Here is an 11889-nt window from a genome sequence, read left to right on the forward strand (position 1 = left end):
GTGAATTTTTCCTATCCACATTTATTAGAATACTTGTCCCTGATATCTCATGATGATAAGCCTATTTTACCTATCTATCTCTCAAATGTCTTTGCAAAGATTTAATAGATAAAATGCATGAAGTTCTAATTCTAGATGCTTGCTTTGATGCTTGGGCATAATGCAATCACTCTATGTCTAGCAATAATTTTATTAAGATACTCATTCCTTTTAGTTCCATTAAAAATTATCCTCTGTCGAGTGACTAATTCCTAAAACAGATGCATGCAAGACCTTCCTTGTATTTTTATTAAAGATTATCCTCTGTTGAGCACCTAACCCCAAAGATGATGCAAAGATGAATGATACATGAAATTAAAAAATGATGAGAGAGAAGAAAAAATTCCCTAAAGAAGACTTCTTAGGCTTTAGGTGTGTATTAGAGTACTCTGAGACTCAGTGTGTATTTTCTCCTTGACTCCCTTTTTATGGTCGTTGGAGTGGACTTTGGCCTGGTGCAAAAAATCTTCCTTATTCATATTTTTTATATTTTCTACATCTTTTTGTATTTTATCCCTCTTTTTCATATATGCAAGTCATGAATAAGAAAGATATCAATTCCTAACATTTAAGTTAAAAAGATCAGCTAAATTAATATTTTTAAAGATATTTTCATTATATTTTTATTATAAAAAATAACTCATATCTAATAGTTATCGTCTGTCAACCAAATTGACCAACATATAATAAAATTAGAGGTTAATAAATTGCCTGATATCAAAATTAAAGACAAAATGACTTTTTTGTTTTTTTTTATAATGGACCAAATGACTTGTGTCAAAGTCGATGATTAAATTGACTAGCCATTTAACATCAAGGATTGAAATGATTCACAATTATTAATTTCAAGCACAAAGATTTATTTTTCATATTTTAGACTAAAATAATCGATATATACAATTTCAAGACTAATTTAATAATTTAGCCTCTCGGAGTGTACGTGATTAAATTGGAGGCCAATTAACACCGTATAAAATTATTTTTATTTCTCAATTATTTTTTTAATCTAATTCATATAAATTAATTTAAAAATACGTTCTATATTAAAGGAAACAATAAAAATTGTCCCACTTTATTATAATTTTTATTCAAATATTTCTTTTTTTTCCATTTTAAAGAAGGCCAAACTTTTGATCTTAATCCCAGCCTGAAGTAGCACCCTTACTCCCAAGCAAACATGATACTCCAGTCCAAATTCGGTTAGGCCAAGATTGAATTGGCTAATAGGTAAAGAAGTAGGGGATTCTGTTTTTACTTTCTCTTTTTCCTTTTCAACTTTTTTCACGTAGTTGTAATTTAAAATAAATACTTCTTTTTCTGGAAAAATTAGTTTCCAAACTTATTATTTATATATTCGAAATTTAGTTTTCAAAATGTTCAAAATCGATATTCAAGAATGTGCTAAAATTTTAATATTTTCAAAATCTAAATTTCAGATATCATAAAATTTTAGCACATTATGATAACCTTGGAAAGAAATTTTAACACTCCACTTACTCTTTGAACCACCTAGCTTATATCTCCAACGTTTGAGGATTTGTTTGGCCCAACTTTCTTTAAACTTATAAGTAACTTTTAAATTAAAGTTAAAACAAATAGCTTAATAAATTAAGATAAAGTTGTTTGGATAATTTTTTAAAAAAAAAAGTATTTTCGAACTAATAGTTTTTTGATATTTTTCATGGCCCACAGAATGGCACCTACGTCCACCGCCATATCTGGCAGAGGAGTGAGTTTGAATGGCACCCCATTATAGATTAGAGCAAAATTGTTATGAATTTGTCATGTCCATTTTTTACTCAAAGTTTACAAACAAAGAAAAAAATGTACTATACGGCGAATCTACCATGAAGTTAGAGCAAAACGTGGCATTAGTTGGTGTTATAGTCTCTAACAAAGATAAATGCATTTTATCTATCAAATGTAACTTCATCGCAACTCATTTCGAAGTTCCAAAAGGTTTTTCACTGGTAGTAGTAAGCCAAAGCGGGTAAATCCCAAAATTTGGGGTGTATTTGATTAGGATTTTAAAAGATTTTTTTAGTATAAAAAAATTTCATAAATTTTAAAAGACTTTGTGAGAATGTAACAACTTTTATGATTTAGATTTTAATGGGTTTATAAAACATGAATTTGTGAGAATGTAACAACTTTTATGATTTAGATTTTAATGGGTTTATAAAACATAAATCCATAAGATTTAGAAGGACTTTATCGATTTACAAAATTTTAATGACCTCCATAAATTTTTAGAGAACATTCAAAATTATAAGAATCTAGAAAAAAATAATTGATAATATGTAAATTCTTCCTTCACTCATAAAAATCCAACGAACTTTCAATATCCTAAATTTTCCATGAAAAATAAATGAGTCACATGACTCTTTTTCTTTTGTATCCTATTCGATTCAACTTTTGAACACAGTAAATCTTATTCAATTGACAATTGAAGATAATAAATTAGGTTTTTGCAATTGCAAGTTTTTTTTTCATAGCAAAAGATTGTTTTTTAAAGGAAAAGAAAAATATAGTATTGGTTATCAAAACAAAAAAATAACATCCACAAGTCATGAGGAAAGACATGCCCCAGGACATGTACAATCACTATTAGAAAATACACTTTCAACATTGATTATTTACGGCATTCTACATCGGTTTTAAAACCGATGTTGAAAGTACCGATATTGAATGTAATATTGTTAACATCGGTTTTGAAAAACCGATGTTAACATAAAAATTCTATCATCAATTTTGTAAATAGTCAATGTTATATGTAAAAACTACAGCAAAATAATTGTATACATGATGAACGTTGACATCGGTTTTCTAAAAAAATCGATGTTAACTATTAGATTAACATTGATTTTCTAGAAAACCAATGTTAACGTTTGTACATTAACATCGGTTATTTATAAATAACCGATGTTAACATTTGTACATTAACATCAATTTTTCATGTATAACAGATGTGAACGTCGATCATCTATACACTTATTTTGTTGTAGTTAGTTATATATAACATCGGTTTTTCTAAATAACCGATGTTGTTTGCTATATTGACATCGGTTTTTTTTTTTAATAACCAATGTTGTTTTCAAGTTTTTTTTATATAAACTTTATGTTTTTACAATAAACCCAAAATTGTACCTATAAAATGCAATTTTAGACCCAATTCACAACAAATAAGCATTTTATTATGCTTTCAAGCAGTTTTAATCACAATAAACAATGAATAATTAATTTATTATTAACAACTATCAACAAATGAATTCAATGTTCAAATAACATAGGAAATGACAAAAATGTTAAACCAAAGTGAACTAAGCAAACTTAATGTCCCTAAATCCTAGCTCTCAACTCTAACTCGGAGATAATACTGTGCCCACTGGATCCGAATCGCCTTTAATCTCTCTGGCTCCAATGGTCTAGGATCGTTAAAATATTGCATGATGAAATAAATGATAATAAGTTAATAATGTAATACAAATTATAAAAAAATTGAATTTGTTTGAAATAAACGTATCGTTTCCCAGTTATTCCTGAAACTTCCTAAAATGATGGTGGACATCCAGTGCATGACATAATAGTCGCACTCAGTGCTTCCTTTTTTTAGATTACACTAAATACATAGTGAGATTTGGATATTAATTAAACAATTAGTGTACAGACACATAAGAAGTATATATAAGTGGAAGTTTTATGTAAATGATGTACCTTGACGACAATCCACCTAGCAGGAGCCTTTGATTTAGGCTGTGGAGCATCATCAAGACCTTTTAAAGCATTGTTCCAGACGTGTAACAATTAAAAACTGGTGTTGTTGAGGTATTTGAATGCAAATGTATTGAAAAGAACACTGACTTGTTAATTATCCCCTTAAGGTAGTTGTCTGGCCTGTTATGCAATGAACAAAACCAGACAACTAGGTGTTCCTTGGGCACGATGACCACCATCTGTCAGTGTCCACTGCAGTGGAGACGAATATGGGTTAGTATATTAGTAAACATTAATTATATTCAATTATTTATAAGACTTACCCATTCAGGTAGGCTCGAAGGTAGACATCGCGTTTTGAACTCTGCATCCAACTCTTTATGTAACTTTCAGCCTCAAACTGCGGTTGCCCAGACCTCTGAATGGACTGTGGCTCGAGGAATCCATACAAATCAGAATTCCCCGCTCGCATACTTGTTTCAGTCAAATTCCTGTTTATGTAAGTCAAAGTTAAATATTTATGAATCGAAAGCAATAACTTAGGTAATTAAAAGTAATATAAAATGACTTACAGAATCCACAACTGTAACACTGATATGCTGAGACATTGACCACCGTGTGCGATTTCGGAGAGGTCTTTGTGCTTTATGTAGAGCGGGAAGTCTGGATTAAAAACCTTGAACATGGTGGCATCCCATGTAACCTGGTAAGGCCTTAAGAAAAGCTCTGGGATGGTCAATGTCATCAGATAAAGTGGATCATCGATCCCCGAATGCGGCTTTTGAGGTGGTTTTGTCGGAGACACAACTTCCCATTCATGAAACAAAGTTAAATGGACTCCTCTAAACACAACTGCCAATTTTCTAGACACAGCTGCCCACTGAAACTGGGACTGCATCTGGCTTAATGATGCCATGAGCTGCCGAGTCACTTTCTCTATGGTGGACTCTTCTAGCTGGTCCCTGATTTGCTGGGTCAGCTGCTGCAATTCTTCAAGAGGCAACGAGGAAGAGCTGTGGGATGTCCGTGGAGCTGATTCGAAGTATTGCCTGATGGTGACACCAGCTCTAGCAGCGCGGACACGTCCAGGGTGCTCTGGATGTCTAATAGCAGCGGTGAGAACATCCTGACGTCCATGGGGGATGAAGGATCCCTGTGATGCCTGCTCCTCAAAGGAATCCTGAACAGAAAAGACACATTTGTACATGGCATTCACAAAATAAAGAAATATAATTCTAATGGTTAGTTGAAAATGACTTACGATCTTGTCAACGATTTCCTTTGCGGCCTCAGTCGTCATCTCCCCTGTTTTCTTGGTGCGGGCCATTTTCCACTTCACGTGGCGTCTGACGGGGGACAAAACGTGGGGGGGGGGGGGCAGTGTTTTGTTTCTAGATGGTCTGTGCCTTTTTTCTCACATCCTGCAAAAATAAAACAATAATCTTTCAAATTGCTAGAATGAATTATAACAAGTTAATGTTTTTTGGAAAACAACTTAAATGGCAAGGTACATACCTCCCAAGAAGGGTCTCTATGAGTCTGGCAAAATTGGGCCCATTTTTCCTTGCTTATACTGTATTTCTCACAGACAGTGTCGTCCACACCATCCTAATCGGTTGCAAGGGCCCATTTCCTCGTGAGGTCTGATTTAAGCTGCCTCCATCTCTCGCCGACAGTTTAAAGTAACTTTTTTTTCATCTTACTGTCAGAAGCCTGTGGGATTTCAAATTCCTCCTGACAATAACAAATAAGGTTTATTTGTTACAATAATGTATTTTTTGGCTATTAATTAAAGAACATCAAATAAGAAAAGAAAAATACCTGACTATCCTCCCAAATCAAGTCCCTCTGAGCAGTAGGGACCTCTTTCCAGTTCCCGTACGTGACGTCCACCTTATAACGTGCCACAATTCCCAAATATGTTCTTAATTTCTTCCTGTGGGGACCGTCGACCTTGCCAGTAGCATGATCAACATGGACCACTGGTCTCTCAGCACCAGGTGGTCTAGTAGACAAGGATCGTAGACATGAGGCTTTACGTGTCCGCTTCACGGCAGACGACGAAGCTGATGCGTTGGAAGGAGGAGAAGGAAAAGCCATGGTCTTCACCTGGAGTTGATATAACGAGTAATGACGTTAGAAGAACTCAAAGCCAAACCAAGTTCAAGTACACTTATAGGAGAAAAAAAATATAGGAGGTAAAATGAATCAAATTTCCCCCTTAAGTGAAAATCAACTTGTGCACCAATGATAGCTTTTCTGACAAAAAGAAAAAAAAACTAGAAAACATCATTGGCCCTGAATTATCCACCTAAAAATGATAATGGCCTATTTCCTTCTTTAAAATGGATAATATTGTGGAGTCTGACACGAAAGGCATATATTTTGTCCAATGTAAATTTAGTTTTCTCTTATTTCTCCAATTTCATATTTTTCATTTTTTTTTTCATTTGATACTTTCTATAAGTTTTAGTTTACTTCAAAAAAATAAAAAGGAAACTTCCCTTTTTCTCCTAAGTAGTTGTTATAAGCATATGCAGAAATTGTACATATGTTTTAGACATATTGGAGCACTATTTTATCCACCCAGATTATTCATGCACCATGCAGTCCCTTTCAATAACTTAGATCAAGTACATCACCCCACAATGGGCCCCATAATGATCACGCAAGTACTTGGTCTCACTAATATTACTATTATTGTTATGCTTTTTTACTCTTCTTTGTTTTCTTCCTTCTCAATTATTCTATGTATGATTGGTTATTTAGAAACCCTTCTAGCTTATTATACATGAATCATGATTGCCTCCTAAATAAACATAATTGGATGTTTCATAGAAAAAAGATGTACTGAAAGACAAGTTCTATGACAAGACTAAAGTAAGTAACATGGTATAGTATATACCAATTAGTATGTAAATTTGTACAATGTGTAAATTTCTTATTTCAAATTTGGTGGGCCATTTTTCTTTTTGTCTAGGCTTCACGGAGGTCTCCACCCAAAGAAAGTTACATGGTATAGTATATACAAATTAGTGTGTATATTTCTACTGAATGTAAATTTGTTAATTATTTCAAATTTGGTGAGCCATTTTTCTCTTTGTCTAGGGTTCAAGAAGGTCTCCACCCAAAGAAAGTAACATGGTATATAGTACATACGAGTTAGTATGTAAATTTGTACATTATGAAATTCTTTTCTTTCAAAATTTGTTGAGCCATTTTTGTTTTTGCTACACCAACTCGTTCTTATAATAAAGTGGACAATTGTGTCAGGCTGACATTAGCAGGCCTAAGGTAGAAAACTTATATTACAATGCTAGTGTATGACATTAGCAGATTTGTAACTTCCATGATGGAGGGTGATATTAGCAGATTTTATGTGTGATGTGTGTGTGTGTGATTAGGGTGTGTGTGTGTGTGTGTGTGATTAGGGTGTGTGTGAATGCTAGTGTATGACATTACCAGAGGTACTTTAGATACATAATGGGAGTGGATTAGCAGCTGGTTCTGAATGCCAAGATACATATAATAAGAACCAAGCTGAACCCGAAGAAACATAATACATTTACCCTGCACTAATTACTTAGATTACTACAGCTACCATCCTTTCCTAATTACAAAAAGCTACTGTGAGATTTCCTTCAATTAAAGCTCCCCTACCCTCAAAAGGAACAACACTAACTGAGGCAGAGGATCAATCTTAAGGCTGGGGGTAAGAGCAAAAAGACCAAAAGAACAACACCAAAGTCCAATGACATCTACCTCAAATTACTTGTCAAGGTTCCTCAAATTAATCAAGGTTTCTTAGCAATGATAATGAGAGTGGAAAAATGGGTGAAGTTGGGGTTAGGACCCATACTTTTGACTTTATTTAGAGAGAAAACACAGCAACACAAGACCAATCACATTTAATTTCATGGGTGGTAAGGTATGAATTTGTGTTTGTACTGTGCGGAATTTTCATACATATATGCATGTACATACTAATTCACACAATTACACATGCATTTAGGAGTATATACTGAATCATTTATCTATTTATTTAAAATTGTCTAGTGTCCTCGAGGTTTAGATTGATTTTACAATAACTATTTATTGCTTTATGTAACTTTGCAGCTTAGATTGATTTTAAATTTGATTCAATGTCAATGCGAAAAACTTTTCATTTGTAGCCTTGCAGTAATTTAAGTATTTTTCTCTCTTTCACTTGTAGTAAACACTTTTTAAATATATTTCTGATATGCCTGTGACAATGTGTATACTAGAATGGGCTAATAAAAGGGAGAGGGTTAAAAGGTGATGATGGGCATCATGTGTGAAGAAAGAGTCAAGAAAGGAGAAAATAGGGAAATAACTAACACTGAGAACATGCCAAGGGAGGAGTTTGTTTGTAAAAGAGAGGGAAAACAATAGCAACAAGGCTAGAAATCTCCTATATTTATTTGAAATGATTTCATTCAGCCTATATAAATTGCTCTGTGTTGTGTAGTTGAGACACACCATTTCAACATTGTATGCTTCTATTTCTTTCAACAGTCATTTTCCAATTGTACTGATTTTTCTGGCTTTGTTCTTAATACAAGTCATAAAATTCTTAATACCCATTTTTATTTTTTAAATATAGTTGTATTTCATTTTTTGTTGTCTTTGATTACTTGTACTGATTTTTTTGGCTTTGTTCTGTTTATTATTCGTGTCCATGACACATGATTTGAATAAGAAGTTTGAATGACTATAAAGAAGAATAGGAAAACAGAAAAAGAGGCGAAGATGGCTTTTAAAAAATGGAAGTAAAAAAAAATAAAAGAGAAGTTAATATGTCTCCTAGGAAAATATTGTAGCACTATTTTAAATTGTATCAAGCTATATTTTTTCCCTCAATTAAACATTCATAATGTTTTTATTTGATAAAAAAACTTCAATTTTTTATGACTTGCACTTTTATCTTGAGAGTCGAGACACTGGGACATCCGTTACACCTGCTAAGAGTTCGTAAATGTAGTAATCTAATAGCCAAATTGAAGGAAGCCAATTAGACATGACAAGAGAACAAGGTAGAGCAGTGGGTTTAGCTCTTTCCATCTCATCTCTGCTTTTTGCAGAGTGGGTGATGTGCCATTATTTTATCCTATTTCTTAACCCTTTTTGCACCATTTTAAATACTGATTAGTCTTAATTGTCAAATTTATGAGGCAGTTTTATTATTTGGGCTCATTCAGCTAATTTGATGTTTTTAATCTAATTTCAGGAATTAATGAAGCATTTGGCTTGAATCTAGAATTGGGCTTGGGCTTGAATCCAGAATTAGGCTTGGACTCGAAGAGGGCAGACTAATTTATTCTACAAAATTAGATCTTATCTTATCTTATCTAGATATTATTTAGATTTGATCTCATCTAGATATTATTTCATCTAGATCTTATCTTATCTAGATTTGATTTGATTTTACTTATGGGCTTGGATTTAAAACAAATTTGTAAGCTTTAGGGCTGAAAAACTATATAACAGCACCAAGGTTCTAGTTTAGCTCTCTCTCTCTCCTCTCTCTCTTCTATTTTTCGTTTTTAGTTTTAGTCTCTCTTCTCTTTCTCTTTTATTTTCGTTTTTTACAATTCCAGTTCAAACTTTTAGTTTTATCAATAAAAATTCGTTCTCTATTTGATTAATGGAAGGCTAAGTCCGCAGCGTTGCTTTCTCTTGAGGATCAAGCATAGTTCTCTTTGAGGTTCTATTATTACTGTTAAATTTTGTTCAGTTTTTACTCTTCACTAATTACTCTGAATTTGTTGCTATTAATTCATGCATGCTTAGTGCTTGATTAATTGTCTATGCGCTTAATTTACGTACGTTCATTCTTAATGATCATTTATGAGTAATTGGTGTGTGTGATGCTTAATCACATAATGAATGCTTTATGTTAAATTTCACTTAGTAATTTAATTTAGGGTTGGATTAAGTGGTTGAACTGATAAAGGATAAATTCTCGCAACCTAGGATAAGAGACTTGCTTGTGAATCAAGGGGAAGCAACGTATTTTAATTCTGATAATTTCTAATTCAATTTTACTCGCTGTTTAATTTACAAAAGCAAACAACCCCCCCCCCCCCCCTCAATTTGTTACTATTTCCTACTATTTTTTATGAACATTTGATTGATTATTGCTCGTTGGGAAACGACCTAGGATCACTTCCTAGTTACTACATTTTAATGTTTATTTGATTTGGGTACGACCTCGATCAAATTTGGCACCGTTGCCGAGGAGCAATGTCCAAAGGTTCATAATAGCTACTGTTGTGTTAGTGTTTAATTCTTTCGTGTTTTATGTTTAATTGTTAGTGTTGTGTTAGTGTGTGTGTTAGTGTTGTTTAGTGTCTTGGTATTTTGTTTAGTGTGTGTTTTGTTTTAGTTTTTCTGTTAAGCGCTTCCCCTGTTTCAGTTTTGGGTGTTTTGCTGTGAATAGTGTTTTGCGATGGATTTAGCGACCACTTTTGCTTGCGGCAAAACAAAGTAGTAGTGGAAATTATGTAGCGACGGATTTTAGTGACCACCTTTGCTGAATTATTTGGGATTTTTTGTTTTAGTAGCTAGAGTTGTTATTTTTGGCTGAATTTTTTTGTGGTAACTTCTTTTAATCTATATTTTGTGGGAAAAATAGCTAGAGCCTTTAGTTTGGTCAGATTTGAAAGTTCCAAAAAAGTAGCAAATTTGATTTTTGTCAAAACTTCAAACGACCATAACTTTTGCTCCGGTTATCAAAATCGCAATTATTATATATGTATTTGGGGTAGAAAAAAATTTCCTACACCATGGTAGCCGGCGCCGGCTGAGGTCTCCATCGTCCAAAAAAAGTGATTTTGTCAAAAGTTTTTTATTTTTCAAGTATTATTCTCTTATTTTTCTTAACTTATCATTTTTAGCTTATATAGTTAGACTTCGAATTTTCATTTGAAAGTTTTGGTGCTATCTTCTCATCATTTTATAAGGTTGCTCACAAAATTTCAAGTCATTTGGATATCATTTAATGGTAGCTGTAGTTCAAACCTACATTGTTACTTGCATAAGAAGGCAACTAGTTGTGCATGCTGAATTTAGTGTATGACTAGAGGAAATTCATCTGACTTACAACCCTTTGATCCTGAGATAGATAGGAAATTTCATAGATTAGTTAGACATCATTTAGTACCTTTTGAGCATCCTGAGCATTCTAATATTGGTGATTTTGAGCATTATAATTTTGAACATTTTGATTTTGTACATTCTGAGAATATGGCACAACCTTCACCCCGTGAGAGGACTCTAAGGGAAATGGCTGCACCTAATTTCACCTACGAAAGCTTGTGCATCCAATACCCTGATGAGGATGTCCCATATGTTCTTAAAACTGGACTGATCCATTTGCTTCCAAAGTTTCATGGCCTTGCAGGTGAAGACCCGTACAAACATCTGTAAGAATTCCATATTGTCTGCTCCACCATGAAACCCCCAGATGTCTAGGAGGATCACATATTTCTGAAGGCCTTTCCTCATTCTTTAGAGGGAGTGGCAAAGGACTGGTTTTATTACGTTGCTTCACGGTCCATCACGAGCTGGGATGACCTCAAGAGAGTATTCTTAGAAAAAACATTCCTTGCTTCCAGGACCACGACCATCAGAAAGGATATTTTAGGTATTAGACAACTCAGTGGAGAGAGCCTATATGAATACTGGGAGAGATTTAAGAAATTATGTGCCAGTTGCCCTCACCACCAGATTTCAGAGCAGCTTCTTCTCCAATATTTTTATGAAGGACTCGACAACATGGAAAGAAGTATGATAGATGTTGCCAGTGGTGGAGCCCTTGGAGACATGACCCCTGCTGAAGCCAGAAATTTAATTGAGAAGATGGCTTCAAACTCCCAACAATTTAGTGCCAGAAGTGATGTTATTGTCATTAGAGGAGTGCATGAAGTAACCACGAATTCATCAGGTGAGACTAAGAAGCTTGAAGGTAAACTAGATGCCTTGGTTAACCTGGTAACCCAACTGGCCATGAATAAAAAATCTGCACCTGTCGCCAGACTCTGTGGTTTATGCTCGTCTGCCGACCACCACACAGACCTTTGCCCTTCTGTGCAACAATCTGAAGCAATTGAACAG

The 11889-nt window shown here is 33.8% G+C and overlaps 1 non-coding gene across 1 annotated transcript; it reads right to left on the reverse strand.

The window, feature by feature from the left end:
- Positions 1 to 11397: 11397 nt before the first annotated feature.
- On the reverse strand, positions 11398 to 11504 carry LOC112998043 (small nucleolar RNA R71). The gene has a single exon (XR_003263065.1). It is a non-coding gene; the product is annotated as a small nucleolar RNA R71 (small nucleolar RNA).
- Between the last annotated feature and the right edge of the window lie 385 nt (positions 11505 to 11889).

Source organism: Glycine max, chromosome 1, assembly GCF_000004515.6.
Source record: "Glycine max cultivar Williams 82 chromosome 1, Glycine_max_v4.0, whole genome shotgun sequence".
Lineage (NCBI taxonomy): Eukaryota > Viridiplantae > Streptophyta > Magnoliopsida > Fabales > Fabaceae > Glycine > Glycine max.